General features: G+C 43.1%; 1 protein-coding gene across 2 annotated transcripts in view; it reads right to left on the bottom strand.

Moving 5' to 3' along the window:
* Positions 1-12,771, bottom strand: part of LOC310874257 (cdc42 effector protein 4-like) — a 46,525-nt gene extending 33,754 nt beyond the window's left edge. For both annotated transcript variants that reach the window (XM_083786986.1, XM_083786987.1), the window contains exon 1: positions 12,501-12,771. The gene's annotated coding sequence lies outside the window, so the exon portion shown is untranslated. The remainder of the gene's footprint in view (positions 1-12,500) is intronic.
* Between the last annotated feature and the right edge of the window lie 2,041 nt (positions 12,772-14,812).

Here is a 14,812-nt window from a genome sequence, read left to right as displayed (position 1 = left end):
AAACTATGAAAGTGCATAATACTGCACAGCTTTTATTTGTACTTAGAATGTTAAACCCTCAGAAATCGCCGTGGTTGACCAATATTATTAATCCACGTGTTAATAATATATATTATATTATATTATATATAATATATATAATAATGTATTAAATACATTACATTATACATTAGACATAGGGTATCGGATCGGTACTCTGTATCGGCAGATACTGGACCCCCATGTATCGAAATCGGTATCGAATGCCAAAAAGCCGGATCGGTGCATCCCTAATTAATAGTACATGTATGCACGGGGATATCTGAGCGTACTGGCCTGGCGTGTTGTGCTACTGCTGCTGCCACCGGTGTAGCCGCAAATGAGACCAGATGACATTCAGCGGCGCCGGTGGCATGATGTTGATCTGATGTTTCATCAATCTATAATATAGATCATGTAACTGTAGATTCTATATGTGATTGAATGTGTGCTCATTAAAAGTGAGGCTATGGTGAACGTGAAGGGCAAGATTGTTATTGTTATTGTATAAAAAAAAAGGAATTCCCAGTTGGAATTATGACCCCGAACTGGCACAGTCAGAGAAGAGGTGGCATCTTATAACCCCCCCCCCTCCCCACCCCGTTCCCCTTTTGTTGTCAGCTCAGCGTCTCTGCGGTCCAGAGAGGGACCACCTGTTTTGTGTGCGTGTCCATACGGAGCCAGAGAACAATGAGTGTCCGCCACACTGTGAACAGAGCAGAGCTGACCCGACTCAGCTGCACTGTGTGTGTGTGTGTGTGTGTGTGTGTGTGTGTGTGTGTGTGTGTGTGTTTTCCACTGCAAGCATGTGACATGACTGGTCCGCTTCATGTCTGTGTGTTGCCGCTCCAGCACGCACGTTGCACAACCGGGCGGTGTTGAGCCAGTGGTGGAAGACAGTACACTGATTTATTTGTTATTTAAGTAAAAGTAGCGATACCACAATATAAACATACTCCGGTATTCATAATCAGTACAAAGGTATTACAAAAATATGCTTGCAGTACCAAAGTAAAAGCACTCAAATTGTTATAAATATAATATATAAAAACAAAAGTGTGAATGTAAGTATTGACATTTGACAATCAACATCTGCAAAGTAATTTTAGTAGAAAGTGCAATATTTGTCTCTGAGATGTAGTGGAGTAGAAGTATCGTATAGTATAGTAATTTCAAAATAAAATTGTACAATACTTATCATCTCTGTCAGGTGGAAACCATGTCCAAACATTCTCAGATTCACATTCAAAAGTAGCAAAAATAGCAGATTTACAAGCTCAAAACGTGTCGCTTCTGGCCACGTCTCGAGCTTGTGGATCCGCTACTTTTGTGTGACGCTGTAGTGGTATGATCAAGTAGGGCATTCATTTACACCCCAAAAAAAAGGAAAAATATGGAGATGTGAGGTTTCTCCCTGACAGCAACAATATACTTAATTACTCGCCAGTCGCCACCCCACCGCTGGGGTGCGAGGGCCTGTTGTCAGAGCAACGGTATGGGTTGGAGGAGGAGGAAGGGGGGAGGGAGGGTTTAATGGAATCATACTTAGTTAATGCTTAACCGTGTTTTCAACAGAAGCTTGAATCAGTCCTGTCACGGACCACAGAACAGGGAGGGGGGGACCTATTGAACTTGGCTGTTGGGTTTTAATAAAAAAGGAGTCTACCAGGAAGACTAGAAGGTCCGCTCCGCTGCCTCCTATATTAAAATCACTTTCGTTAAAGGCTTTAGGTCAAATAAAACAGCCCATAAATTGGATGGGATTATTACCACAGCAAGCAACCCAGTCTTCTACAATGATACGTAAATCTTTTATACTTACGTTAGTGTTGCACTTGCACACACAAAATAACTGATCTACTTTGACTGAATATTTGACTGAATATTTTTTATATATATATATATATATATATATATATAAGCTCACAACGTGTCGCATCACGACCATAGACTGTAAAAGATCACTTCAAAACCCTGTCCGCCTGGGCAAAACACTTGGGAAAGAGTGAGTCTCTGTCTGGCACAGCACAGAATGATCCAAGTATGACAATGAAATCAAGGGCGAGGTGTTTTCTGAGGAAGCACTTTCTCACCACAGACAGTGTGACTCAGTCATTCATACAGGAGGTTGAAACAACAGCACAGCAGTGACACACCACAACATGTTGGTGTATCCGGGGCTACCACAAAAGATGACAACAAAAGCCAGATTCCAGAATCCAGACACGCAGACAGTGACAGAGGCTTGGCTAGGGGGGACAGGTGTGTAACACCGGGGCTCCACCGGGCGCGTCAGCATCGCGTCTCCGTCACAGAATGTTCCCTTTTTAATAGTTTTTTGACGCACACGACAGAGACGCAACTCGCCCGGTGGAGCCCTGGTGTGACAGTGAAAGAGGCATGACTAGGGGGGAGGGGTGCAGGTGTGTCAGTTTCAGCTCAGCTGACGGAGTTGGGAACGTGGTTCACTGGTGAATTTATGTCCAACAGAAACCAAAGCGAGGTTGTTGTTCTCAACCTTCCGGAATGCAATGATCCTGCCCTCTTTTCGTGTCTTCAGCTTGTGTGTGTTTCTCATGATAGTGATGAGGAGTTAAGTTAGTAATCCAAACCGGTTTCACAACTCTAAAGCAACACCAACAACAACATGCGGCCATAAACAAGGGAGGGTTACTTACGCCACAAAAGCTAATTACGAGCTTTACATGATAAAGCATACAGTTAATCTGCCACTGTGCTTATTTTTTCTTATTCATAACAATGCCCAAAAGAAAGGGAGTCTACTGCCTAAACGTAGGCAGGTCAGGTGCGTCATATACCGCAGAATGTGGAGAGGACAATCGAAATCTATTTTGTTTAAGATGCAAAGTGCACAAGAAAGCATGATGCTTTGGTGCTACTGCATCTGTCTTGTATACTTTGCAACGTAAAGCTGCAGACAGTATGTAACTTTCCTCTTCTACCCTGAATTTGAACCCGGTTTTGCTGACATGTTTACCATTGAGCTAATAGAGTCTGCCTGCCCTGCTTTTGCTCAGGGGACTGCCACGAGTGTTTCAGTCTCTGCCCATTCATGTGCCACGGGAATTTTAAAGTGAGGTGCCTTATTCATGGGGCAAAGATTTGCTCACGGATAAGCAATCACGGGAGGATCGCGGACCACCCGATGCATGATTTTCTTTTAAACTGTGATCAGCAATGGGATTAAAATCCTAGATAAAATGGTGTTAAGATTTCGGCTATCGTTCAAGTCATGGTTCGAGGGGGAACCTTTTTACTGACGTACCAACCACTTCCGGTTTATCTCCTAGACACAGAGACGCTGATAGACAGTAGTATAGCGCGATGCGATCTCAAACACAATCAAAATAAAACATTAAAACACAGATCTCCGTCCAGGGCAGAGTGAACTGATTGATTTGAAAAGACAGAGATTTCCAGCCATGGCAGTCGGTGTGTTAAAAACTAGTGGATCGGCTACTTTGGATCCCTGGGGACCCAAAGTCTTTTGGGTCTCGACTCGAGCCAAAACGTTTGTGAACCACTGTGTTATGGGGTCAGGCAGGGCTGGCAGGCACATGCAACAGTCAGGAAAGGAGATACGATGTGGGGCCAGGGCCATTACAAACTGTTGTCCAAGGCACTGGGGCCAGAGCCATGACAAACTGTCGTCCAAGGCATGGATCCGGGCATGTAAGAGGCTCCACTAAGGTTTCACTTTGGGTAATAGAGTTACAGCGACGACTCAATCTGGAGACTTTCCAGGGGGTTACGGTCGGCAACAGTTGCCAGATTCTGCAAGAGAAATAAGCAACCATGTCTACGAAAACAAAACATGCCCAAAAGAAGCGACTTATAGGCCAGTAAGGCCACATGATCACTTTAAAGCTATATGCATCAGCTATTTTAAAGTAGCCTACAACGAATCGTGAAGTGTTGTGAGATTCTAGATCTGCCATTTTCCAACACACACACGCACACACACACACACACACACACACACAAACACAGTAGCTGCGTATTGGAGTGACTTAGCACTGCTCAAAAATCATTAGGAAGCAAGCTCAAATAAGCAACTACACTTTAGACAAGCCCTAAAAAGCAAAACCAATATTTACAATCAACTTTACGGAAAGAAGCAGACATGGCAACACTGAGCAGACTCTACTTTCTCCGGAGAATTAAAACAAGTCTGTTGAAAATGTGTAGCCTCTCTTGTGCCATCACCAGAACTACTTCAACTGTTCCAGAATTGAACTCTTGTCGGCACGTTTCTAAAAATTAATTTGTTTCCCCCTGTGAAGTCTGGTTGCGTTTTGCTTTTCACGCAGGGACGGTTCAAAGAGAGAAACAACACACAGCCTTATCCGCAGGGCGATTCATCTTCGGTTCAAAGGCGTGAGGCAAGCAGCTACTCAGCTAGCGGCAGGCTTCCCCCCTTTCAAGAAGGAAAGGAGGGTAAGGGAGGCTCCTGTATTTTTTTTGTCTGAGACAAAACATCTCTGAATCCCAGGAGAGTTCACTGTGATCCATTTACGCTGTCCAAGACCAACAGCTGAGAATGTGAAACATCCATCAAGCTAAACATTGTCTAAACTATTTTTCATGTCAAGAACCCCTCAAAATTGATACATAACATATTGGCCCGCCTTCTGTAAAGATACCAGGGCACGTACCCCATATAAGAAGAATTTTCATAGACATTTAAAGTAGTTCACAAAATAAATACACATTTTCCATCAATTACACACACAACTAGAAAAAGTGCCCTTCCGGGCACAGGTCTCCACCAGGTTATCCACAGATCCGTGCAGTTAGAGGTAAAAACACTTTTCGGCCAGTTATAGCGCCACCTTGAGGCTGAGTTGAAATTGTTCATGTGGCATTTTGTCCTCGGCCTAGTGGGAATGTGGGTGCACAATTTCACGGAAATCACGCGATGTGTTCATGATTTGCAGCATTTTGTTTGAAACTGAGCACTCCTGTGAACTTTGGAAGGCAATCTTAACCAATCAGGATGGAGTCTGATAAATCTGAAAGACCCGTTTAGTTGAATGGCTCTAGAGAGACTGTGTACCAATTTGCGTGATGTTTGGACAAAATCTGTAGGTGTACTGTGCAAAAACTTGTTTTGCACAAAGCGGCCTCCTGGTGGCGCTATAACAGGCCGTTCTGGAAAGTTTGGGGCAGAGGTTCATGGTTGGCATCCAGGGAGTGTGTGTGCAAAATATGGCATGGAAAAACTTGTTTTGCACAAAGCGGCCTCCTGGTGGCGCTATAACAGGCCGTTCTGGAAAGTTTGGGGCAGAGGTTCATGGTTGGCATCCAGGGAGTGTGTGTGCAAAATATGGCATCGACCGGGTTAACGGTGGCCGAGATTAGCTGTTCACGGACACACGGACACACGGACACACACACGGACACACGGACACACGGACGGACACGCGGACGGACGGAGTGCAAAACATACTCTCCCCACATGCCTTCGGCCTGGTGGAGACAATGAAGCCTTGTATTCATGAAGATTTTTTTGTTTTCATCGTATCCTAAACTAAACCCAATAGTGGGTATGCGCATGCATAAAAGTGAATTGCAAATCGAGTGGCAAAGTGAATTTAACGTTGTTAAATTAGGACTTTTTTGTTTGGATGTATGGGTGTCAAGTAGTTTTTTGCCACTTCCGGGTATAAGGATGATGAATGATGTCACGCGCATAGTCCGCATACCCTCTATTGGTTGATAACTATCAATCATTTGACTGGGGGACCTCTCAAGGACCCCTGGGGGTCCCCGGCCTGGACCCCACTTTGAGCACCACTGGTCTTCTGCCACAGACTCTAACCTCTTTAAGTAGACTGATAACCTGAAGATTGTCTTCCATCTAAAAATACATATCTTGTGGTTTAAGACATGACGGATGAGCTTAGCGTGTCACTGTGGTGTCAAAGGTCGGCCTTTTTGAACTGTGACTATGTGAGATCAATGTGTCTTTAACTGACAACGACAACATGCTGTGATGACCTATGATCAGTAATACAACATTGTGGCTACATAAACTCAAAACAATTCAGTTGGAGGCACAGTGGTTGAGTGGTTAGCGATGGCACCTCTAGCCAAGAAGGCCCTGGGGTTTAAGTTAACCACTTCAATCACAAACAAATTCTAAATAGCCAGTCATCGGGCCTAGTTTGAGGGCACCTGAGAATGGCTTCCCACTGTCCTTATGAAAGCTGAGGATATGTGCAAACATAATGACGTGTACAGTACAGTACATGTCATACGTTATTTTCAGCTGGATTTCATTATGAAATAGGATTCTACTTTGTCAGAGTGTTTTGAATGAATTATGTCAATTCAAGTCAGTTGTTCGTATTTTTGTTTGTCGCAGATTTTTATCATCATTTCACGCAGGTGGGTGGAGATCATTACCCAATAAATACCCAGAACCTTCGAGGGAGGTGTTCTTACACATTATTTCAGGTATAGGTCGGACAAGCCCTCCTCATAATAATGGAAGGATTGGATTCCAGTTAAAACAAATGCCCTTCAATATCTATTACCCTTTGTGAGGACGGTCATAATAAGAGTTAGCAGTCTCCCTCGGGGCCAGGGGACTAAATGCCAAGACTCTCTGCTGCTATCGTTCCATCACAACAGTACAGTGGCCTATATGGAGCCATGGGATAAAGGTGGGTGGACTGCAGAGTCCGCAAAACAACGTACATTCTAGGCATTTCCTGCAGCCTGGGAAGCAAGGGCACACGACTTATATAGAGAGACACATTCAGCTGGCTTCTGATTATTATGACCCTGTTACCCCTGAGAACAACTCTATTATGACCCTGTTACCCCTGAGAACAACTCTATTATGACCCTGTTACCCCTGAGAACAACTCTCATTCACTCTCACTTACCTTCACTCTCTCACACACTAGAGCCCAACCGATAATGTCGGTCTGACTGGTACATTGGCCATTATTTTACTTTTTTTACTACATCGGTATATCAGCTATGCAGCCGATGTGTGCAATCATTATAGGTGAAAATTGTCAAACATTTTCCAAAATAGCATGCGCGTGCACGCACACACCTGAAACTTTACTCATTCATGATGCACAACGATGAGGTGACTATGACTCCACACAGCAGCTTATACAAAACAAAAACACAATAATTAAAAGGAAAATGTTGATTCACCTGATCAATTCACCAGAGGTCTTTGTCATCCACTACAATTATTCACTGCTCATGAAACCGCCTGAAGTCAGCGCTTTTTATGAGAACCAGGCCATGAACGTGCCACCTCCCCCACTCTCTCTCCCTCTGAGGCAGATTCTAGGGAAATGACCTCAGAGCATTCGAACCCGGGCAGGTAGCCAGCAGTGTCCTCACTGTGCTGAGTGGAGAGAATGATGCTGATCCTCCTCTATAGCAGTGGCTCCCAAACCGGGGGTCCCTGAATAGTTATTTTGGGGGTCCCCCCAGATGATTAAGTGTAATTTGCAACATTATTTTCTCACTCAGTCTGCAGTAAACAAAGCAACATAAAGTATAAGTGTACGTTGTACTGTATGTCCACATTTCAAAAGTTACAATTTAATGACCTTAAGAGCTTTTTTTATACCAAATTGTCAAAAATGACTTTCAACAAGAGGCACTGTGAGCTTGTAGTTCGGCTATTTTCACAATATTTCTATCCCTGGAACTGAGTCAAACTAAATGTAGTTTGCTTGTCAGGGTGGGGGTACCCAGTTCAAATATGATTATTGTGGCGGGGGGTGATGATAAGCCAATGACATAAGAAATGTAAAAACAATTATTGATTATTCAATTATCCAAATTAAGTCTGTTAATCTCCAGTTCTAAATGCTTGGTTTCAAGCCCTACTCCATTTGCAACCCCCAACAAACAGCTTCACAGAGTGGGTGGGTAGGGGGTTGTGCACCCTCTGCTCTGACAACAGTCTGGAAGACACAATAGACCTTCTTGATGGAGGGATAAACATCTGAAGAGCTCTGGTACGGAGAGGACAGGAGGGGAGAGGGGCTGGAACAATAACTAAAGAGCTGCAGCGCGCACGGCCATGAGTTGAGTGCAGTAGCATAGCCACTAGCGAGGATTTTGCACCGGCCGATGGGTGACTTTTGTTCTGTGATGTCCTTTTAGACTAAGTGTTTGTCCTGTACTCTGTACGGTTTACATTTCTGCCTAATAAAGTACTTAATCAATCAATGGAGCTACTGCTGCAAACTTGCAAAGTAATACTGCTCATAAACATATGTACACTCTACAGTCTACAGTGTGAGACTGCACTTAGATCTCTCTCCTACGATAGGCCATGAGACATGCAGTCAGAACTTTTTTGGGACTCATTTCTACTGATTCTGACGAGGTGTTGTTGAGTGGGGTGTGCGTGAACTGCTCATTTGCCTCGTGAAGGGTGAAGGCTAACCTTTTGTTATACAATGACTCCTTAAATTACCGTAATCACTCTTAAACAGAAATTTGCATGCAGTTTGTCAGGCCCAACAACAATTTTGGAGGTGTTGTGTGTGTGTGTGTGGGGGGGGGGAATCTGCTGCAATACAAGCTACCGCTAACACAAAAATTAAACACAACACGAGGAACCCTGACAAAGGGACGGAGGCTTCACGCGTGTGTGTGATGTCGTGTGAATGCACTCCCTCTACCACCATGGGACCATCTGCTAGGCGTGCTAATGGTCAGGCAGAATCTGACCTAATAGCATTAAATCTCCCTGCCTGGCCACTGTCTGGTCACTGCGTGCTGCAGTGTCCCTTCCTCCTGTGCTTCTGTAGGGGCCCCTTGCTGTGTTACACTCAGTTGTGAGGCAGTGTCTCGTACAAAACAGATCTGCAAGCTCACCAAGTGTCAGCGTGTTGTGAGCTTGTAGAGCTGATATTTTTGGGGGTCTAGACAATGAAGTATAACTCAGGCTTTAGATACTGCAGTGCGTGCACGGCACTGCACCAGAGAGTAATATTTGTTTCCGTCTCACAGAAAATATCAATTGCTGAACATGGAAGCTTCTAAGACTGCATAGTAAGTAAAGCCTTACAAGCCATAATTATGGCCCATCTCCTGATTATGTAGTGTGAGGCAGCTTGATCAACCCCTGGACATGATGTACAAGACAAGTACATTCCCTGGACATGATGCTAGTATGTCACAGGGACTTACCCCCAATCAAACCCTTGATGCTGAGTGCCAAGCAGGGAGGCACTGGGTCCACTTTTTATAGTGGACACAGACCTCATGCAACACACTTATGCTAAGCGTAAATTCTGTGACAGTGTTTGGTTTATGTGCTTTCATTATAACCAGAACTGTCCCTGAAGGGGGAGGTAAGTTATCAAAAAAGTGGAAATAGCTGATCCAACGTGTCACGTACAAACAATTCAAAGTTTAAGTTCTGAGTTCATGGTTCCCAGAACTCAGAGTCAGTTCTCAGAACTCAGAGTCGGTTCTGAGAACAACCTCGAAAACTTGAAACAGAGCTGTAGCGTATCATGGAAACACATCCACGACACGGTTCACTTGGTTCTCGACTTCTCGTAGTCGAAAAGAGTCACATAAGACTGCACAGGACCCCACTCAAACACACACACACACACACTATATCACACTCTCTCTGCGCACACTAGAGGTTTAGGCGTGCTACAGGACCCCCTTGGTGTCAGAGGGCAAGAGTCAGTTCGCTGCCTGCAGGGCCAAAACAAACCGCAGCTCATTTGTCAAGACGTCCACTCACTTTTGTCCTGGCTAACGGTTTTTACAAGGAGGTGGGGGTTGTTGTTTACAGAACATAATGAACAATAAACTCAGGGTCCCCTGCCGATGTTTATTGTCGACATAGTTAAAATCAGCGCTCACTTAAGTGTGATTTATTTAACGCTAATAGGCAGGCCTATTAACAGCCAAGGCACTAGACTACAGTAAACCGCTCCAGTTGAGAAAGAGAGGGGGAGAGAGAGACAGATAGAAAGAGAGGGGAGAGAGACAGATAGAAAGAGAGGGGGAGAGAGAGACAGATAGATAGAAAGAGAGTGACAGATAGAAAGAGAGTCAGTGAAAGACTCAATTTCAATTAGCAGGGAGTAAAAAGTGGGTGAAATTCTTTGGCTACATCACAAGCTCCCATCATTTTCCGTCTTCAAGAAAGAATAGAAAAGTAATAGATAATGAATGAAAACAAAGACAGAGAAAGGAAAAGAAAGAAGGCAGTAGTAAGAGTAGTTAATCGTGGTACTAACTCCCCTACAGTTTGTTTGTTTGTACAGCTTTCCAGAACAGTTAACAGACTGAGTATGTATGTGGCTTTGGTAACTTGTTATGTAACTCAGTCACAGTGTAGAAAGCTGACACTTTTAATGCCAGACCCATCTGTCCTACCCTGATTAAACCATTCATGCTGTCAGAGAGAGAGAGAGCTGCCTAAAAGCACCAACCTGGAACACCATCTGGAAATATATTAGTGAAATGGAGACTAACTGGTCTACTTTATAGGCCAATTCACAGCTCACAACTACAGCACTCATGCAACCAGTTGGCCATTCCTTCTACCTCACATGAGACAGTAGTTCTTCTTAAACGTTTTATTTGTTTCAAACTTCAAAGACCCCCATGTGTACAAATTGAGCCTTGTGGGTCCATTTGGTTCCATGTGATGTGTACTCTCTCAGTGAAGACTATAAAACAAAAAGGCTTACACACTGAAAGACAAAAAAAGGTGACACTGTGAAATAAAGTGACAGTGAGAGTGGACACCACTGTAAGGGTCCTTTTGGAACCTTCCTGGGACCCCACATTGGGAAACCACTTACAGTAGACTAAAAATAGCATAACTTTCTCTGGTGGACAAAGCAGAAAGAATCTCCTGTTTCTGTCTAAACAGTCTGAGTAAACATGCTGACGATTGCAAACAACAACCTTGAGATGTTGGCCGTGACATCTAGCCACACATTCAACTACAGCGAACACACTCACTGATACAAATCTACAAACAAAGAACCAGTGGTCAATACATGATAATTCTATTCCACATTTCTCCACTACATCTCAGAGGATTCTTGTACTTTGGACTCCAAATACAATTATTAAAAAGGTGAGTTACTACATATTACTTATACTACTTACAGATACATTATTTATTATTATAACAAAACATACATTTGGCTATTCGTAAACAAGGCGATCTGCAAGCTTACGACCCATGATATATCGCCAGATTCGCCAGTGGGATGTGAGCTTGTAGATCTTCGAAAAGAGAAATTGAACATCCATAATGCATTTTCCTCACAAGTACATTTTTACACCAAAACTTTTGCACTTTTAGTCAAGTAAAGATAGCCTGATGAAGGCTGCATAGGCCGAACCGTTGCTGTTTACCTATTTAAGTTGGTTCACTGCATTTGAAGACAGTGTGCGGGTGTTTGTTCCTTTTACTTTAAGATGTTAAAATCTGAGCACTTCTTCTACCACAGCGAAGAACCAGCTAATACATACAGTAATAGTACTTAAAGATGCCTGCCAGCGCTTCAAGCATGCAGCCATGCACAGCCAGGTTAGGTCACCCAAGTGGAAGCACATTGATCATGGCCTCAACCCACTGGGGTCCAGCCCGGGGGACACCCCAATGGGAGCCTTCAGGGGGCCCCCTGAATTGAACTCAATACATAATTAGAACTAGGAAAAATAATTAGATCTATTTGATCCCACACAGGGGAAATCCAGCTTTCAGCATCTTCACCCATGCAGCTGATTGCTGGCTGCCCAAGTGGTCAGACTTGAGCGCAGGGGTAGAAGTGGGCCAGTTAGCCCTGGGTTAGGTGTCTTGCTCAAGAAAGGACACCCCGGATTAATCGATCCTGGGACCTTCATGCTTCCCACGAGGGATCTCTTCTCTACCCCGATCAGCTAGGCATTGAAATTGCTACAACAATACTATAACAACTTCTCCCTAGGCTATTCTATCAAGGACGTTTCTGTAGTATCACCACTATGAGTCTAGTTATTTCTCATTAGACAACTGAATTCAATTCAAACCATCGGAACCACCACATAAAATAAAGTTTATAAACCTCCACCCTACAAAATAAAAAGCATCATGGAACCAAATGGACCACCCCCGGGTCCATTTGGTTCCATTGTGTACCCTCTCGGTGTTAAATTAACTTGTTTTTCATCATGAATCATCCATAATAAATAACACAGGGCAGACTTGACATTCAAATGAGATGCAGATTGTCTCTTTACTACTTCATCCCTATTGTCTTAAGTTCCGCCCGATTATTTCCATACAGGAGCTACCTGAAAGTTTCCTTATATCTAAAACAACGTTCACTTACTTCACTATAATAATAACGGCAATAACTCCTTTATTTATGTCGTCTAAAAGAAGACAAACCCAGAAAGAAAGAAAGAGAGAGATACATAATAATGTGATAACAGCAGAACGTTACCTTATTATAATGGAGGGACGGGAGGGGATATTATTCCTTGTTGTTTGGTGATTAAGTTTCAGGCTAAAAAAATAATAATCCTCTGAAACTGGAAATTCCTCAAAACGCCGAGCGGAAAAAAACCTCCGTGTAAAAAGCTGTAGTGTAGCGAAGTGTCCGGTTGTTAAATTCACTCATAAACCTTGTTATATTTCCCACAGAAAGCAGTTATATTCATATTGAACAGAGCTCGCTGCTCTGTGTTCGTTCATGCGTCCGTCCGTCAAGTTTGCTGCTGGGCGCCTGTGAGTGTGAGCGAGCGGCGGCGCGCACGGCGCGCGTACCGTCGGTTCCCGCGAGAGCATCCCCCGCCCCCCACCCACCGTTTAAAGGGACAGTGTACCATCTTTACTTTCCCCAAGTCATTGATTGATTGAAATATTTATTAACAGTTTGCAGAATTACAATACAGGCAGAATTGACAGGCATAATCAGAACCTCAGTGGTTCTCAATGGTTTATTTTGCATGTCATGTTTATGAATTGAATACATAGGAGTAGGACCCGAATAGAAACAAGACCGGGTGCTATCCGGTGCTATCCTTTAGACCCAGTGTCTGACTACTCTGTATACTGTTTACATTTCTGTCTAATTCAATCAATCAAACCAAAACAATTGAGGAATAGATAATGGCATGAAAAACATTAGTTCTCAAAGTGAGGTCTGCATGGGGACCCCCTGGCAGGGGTCCTTGAACGGGGTTCCAGGGGGTCCCCAGCAATATTAGTGAATATAGCGTCACTTTTAGTTTAACCAATTTAACCCTATACATTGGCTATCGGAAAATAGCAGCTCTACAAGCTCACACTGTCGTGACGAGACATGAGCTTGTAGATCTGCTATTTTTAATAAAACGTTTTAATACATTTAAACTATAGAAATCTTGAAGGAGGGGTCTCCGGCACTAAACCTTTTCAGATGGGGATCCTTGACCAAATATAATTATACATTTGTATATATATACATTTGGGGGTCCTTTGACATGAAAAAGTTCTCTCAATACTATAGTTGGGGGATACAGTTCTAAACTAGAACTGCACTCTGTCGAGTGCATACTCGCTTGTTGCACACTAGTAGGCCATAAATGGCCTATATGGCCTGATACGGCAGTGGTGCCAGAATGAAACAATGGTAATTGTTTTTATACACTTCAGAAACATAATGTTGTAATGAATACGTAAGTGACGACTTTGGATGGTGACGTATATGTCAATCAGTGCCTCCCAAGACTAAAACATATCGTCATTACGTCACCATCGAAAACCAATTATACTCTGGCATTGGGTCCTTTAATCCACATATTTCTCACGTCATCATTGAGAGCTAGTTATACATATACTATATATATATGTAATTTGTAAGTTGATTAGCGGTATACTGTGGTTACTTTGCGCCAAAAACCGTCCCAGCCAACCCGCCACTTTTGATGCGTATGGAAATAAAACAGCAAATTGTGCCTGATTTGCTGGGACCAGATTACATACATGTATACACAGGAGCATTACCTTTAATCCTCCCAACACTAAAACATATCGTCATTACGTCACAATCGAAGACCAATTGCACTCTGGCATTGGGTCCTTTAATCCACATATTTCTTATGTCATCATTGAGAGCTAGTTATACATATACACACAATGTAATCTGGTCCCAGCAAATCAGGCACCATTTGCTGTTTTATTTGCATACGCATCAAAAGTGGCGGGTTGGCTGGGACGGTGCATACGAGCCGGGCGAAACTATTACTTGCGCACTCTGCTTGCGCAAGTAATAATGCATTCTAAGTGGGCTGAAAGTTGTAACCGGTGAAATAATAGTGAAATTACACTGTTCCACATTTTGCTAGGGATGTCGTCATCATCTTCACATGATGAACAGAATGTAAAAAGTCAAGTTCTTCCACCACTAAGTAACACACTTCTATTTTAACAAGTCACTTTGACACAACTAACTTTGAGTTGTGTGTGTGTGTGGTGGACTGTATGGTGGTAGAAGTGGGTCATTTATTTTGACAAACTTCTTTTCAAGGAGGAACAGTGTTAGGGTGTAAAAATTATTCCTTCCCAGAAACAGTGAAATGTTATACATGTACTCTGAACTCTGCCAATTTTGTTTAGTTTTGTTTATTGAAGGAATGTGATTTTTTTGAATGAGAGAGTACAGTCACTCAGTCTCTAGCCACACATTTCTTATGCTCTGCCTTCTGTAATCTACAAAATAAATATTTGATTCAATACGTTTTACTTGAAGATTTTGTTTAGAGTATACGGTAA

Source organism: Protomyctophum parallelum, assembly GCF_964188405.1.
Source record: "Protomyctophum parallelum genome assembly, chromosome: 17".
Taxonomy (NCBI): Eukaryota; Metazoa; Chordata; class Actinopteri; order Myctophiformes; family Myctophidae; genus Protomyctophum; species Protomyctophum parallelum.
The sequence above is the reverse complement of the archived record's forward strand: the minus strand, read 5'-3'. Positions and strand labels throughout refer to the sequence as shown.